The following is a 2,975-nucleotide window of genomic DNA, read 5'->3' as shown; positions in this document are numbered from 1 at the left end:
TTATCGTTTAGCCAGCCAGTTCACAATGGTTGAAATTCATCCCATACAGAAGGCCAGAACAAGGGTTATCAACCATTTAAGTCCCAATTAAGCTCTCAAAATACTGTACTTACATGGAACTTATGTATTGCCTAAGCCTTGTGCTAACCCTCTACCAAGGAGTGAATTTTGCCCTCCAGGTGCAGACAGCTGATTCAAGTCTGTCCATCTATACAAGCAGCATTGCATGAGTGTTCTTTGCCTCACTCCTTTTCCCATTGCTAGCCAGCCATCTCAACTATGAGACTACTCATGCCAGTTCGCTTGCAGGTTCCATGGTTAGGTCAGTCTTCGGTGTCCTTCCCAGCCTCTCCGGCTGCTCTGTGGTCTGCTAAATGGAATTTACGTCACATGCACAATAGAATGAAGCCTGTGATTAAAGTGACCTTCAAAGGGGAAAAAAAAAAAAAGTGTCCTCTTGATTCTTTACACTGGATTAGAAAAGCCTTAGGCCTGGTCTACACTAGGCGTTTATGTCGAAGTTAGCGCCGTTACATCGAATTAACCCTGCACCCGTCCACACCGCGAAGGTATTTAGTTCGACATAGAGGTCTCTTTAATTCGACTTCTGTACTCCTCCCCGACGAGGGGAGTAGCGCTAAATTTGACATGGCCATGTCGAATTACGCTAGGTGTGGATGGAAATCGACGCTAATAGCTCCGGGAGCTATCCCACAGTGCACCACTCTGTTGACGCTCTGGACAGCAGTACGAGCTCGGATGCTCTGAACTGCCACACAGGAAAAGCCCCGGGAAAATTTGAATTTGAATTCCTTTTCCTGTCTGGCCAGTTTGAATCTCATTTCCTGTCTGGACATCGTGGCGAGCTCAGCAGCACTGGCAACGATGCAGAGCTCTCCAGCAGTGATGGCCGTGCAATCTCAGAATAGAAAGAGGGCCCCAGCATGGACTGATCGGGAAGTCTTGGATCTCATCGCTGTGTGGGGCGATGAGTCCGTGCTTTCCGAGCTGCGATCCAAAAGACGGAATGCAAAGATCTACGAGAAGATCTCTAAAGACATGGCAGAGAGAGGATACAGCCGGGATGTAACGCAGTGCCGCGTGAAAATCAAGGAGCTGAGACAAGGCTACCAGAAGACCAAAGAGGCAAACGGACGCTCCGGATCCCATCCCCAGACATCCCGTTTCTACGAGGCACTGCATTCCATCCTCGGTGCGGCCGCCACCACTACCCCACCAGTGACCGTGGACTCTGAGGATGGGATAGTGTCCACGGCTGGATCCTCGGACATGTTAGCGGACGGGGAAGATGAGGAAGGAGATGAGGAGGACGAGGCAGTCGACAGCGCTCACAACGCTGATTTCTGCATCTGTAGCTTTCACTCTATGCATCCGAAGAAGTGAGGTTTTTACTCACGAAAGCTTATGCCCAAATAAATCTGTTAGTCTTTAAGGTGCCACCAGACTCTTTGTTGTTTTTGTAGATACAGACTAACACGGCTACCCCCTGATACTTGAAAACTAATCATGAGAAACCCATTTTTTAAATTGTTAATATTCCTGTTCTGTTACAAATAAATGTTTAGATTTTTACAACACTTACTGGCTGATCCTTCCCCAGATTCTGTGTCCGGGGTAACGGCTGGGGAGGGTTGGTAGGGGATCTCTGTAAGGGTGATGAAGAGATCCTGGCTGTCGGGGAAATTTATTTATATAATAAATCTGTTAGTCTTTAAGGTGCCACCAGACTCTTTGTTGTTTTTGTAGATACAGACTAACACGGCTACCCCCTGATACTTGACAACATGCAAGGCACTAAATTTAGCCGTATGGAGTGGAAATCCATCAACCTCAACAAAAAACTTGCACAGATACAGACAGACATCATCTTCCTCTCCAAATGCAAACAGATGGACATCATACCAAAAGGACTGAAGGTAAAAAATCCATTGCAATCAACATACTACACTGAGTATGGTGAGAGACTGTGCCACACACTCTCAAAGAAACTGAGGAACCACCTGATCAGCATCCTATACAGCAGACAGGAGAAGATCAAGAATGAGCTCTCAGAACTGGAGACTCTCATACAATACCAGCCTTCTACACAAACTTCAACGTGGCTGGACTTTACAAAAATGAGACAAGCCATTTACAATGCACATTTCACTTCTCTACAGAGGAAAAAGGACTGTAAGCTATCTAAACTAATACCTGCCACTGGGGGCTATAACAATGGTACCCTCAACTCATCTAACAACATTGTCAATCTTTCCAACCACACACTTAGCCCAGCAGAAGAGTCTGTCCTATCTCGGGGACTCTCTTTCTGTCCCACCATCCCCACGAACATGATACAGTTCTGCGGTGATTTGGAAGCCTACTTTCGTCGTCTCCGACTCAAGGAATATTTTCAACGCACCACTGAACAGTGCACTGACCCACAGGAACCTTCCTACCAACACTACAAGAAGAGGAACTCTGCGTGGACTCCTCCTGATGGTCGAAATGACAGACTGGACCTCTACATAGAGTGTTTCCGCAGACGTGCACAGGCTGAAATTGTGGACAAACAACATCACTTGTCCCATAACCTCAGCCGTATAGAACGCAATGCCATCCACAGCCTCAGAAACAACTCTGACATTATCATCAAAGGGGCTGACAAAGGAGGTGCTGTAGTCATAATGAACAGGTCAGATTATGAACAGGAGGCTGCCAGGCAACTCTCCAAGACCACATTCTACAGGCCACTATCCTCTGATCCTACTGAGGAATACCAAAAGAAACTACACCATCTGCTCAAGAAACTCCCAGCTACAGTACGGGAACAAATCTACATGGACACACCCCCAGAACCCCGACCAGGGGTATTCTATCTACTACCAAAGATCCATAAACCCGGAAACCCTGGACGCCCCATCATCTCAGGCATTGGTACTCTGACAGCAGGATTATCTGGCTATTTGGACACT

This window comes from Malaclemys terrapin, chromosome 4 (genome assembly GCF_027887155.1).
Source record: "Malaclemys terrapin pileata isolate rMalTer1 chromosome 4, rMalTer1.hap1, whole genome shotgun sequence".
Classification (NCBI taxonomy): domain Eukaryota; kingdom Metazoa; phylum Chordata; order Testudines; family Emydidae; genus Malaclemys; species Malaclemys terrapin.
The sequence above is the reverse complement of the archived record's forward strand: the minus strand, read 5'-3'. Positions refer to the sequence as shown.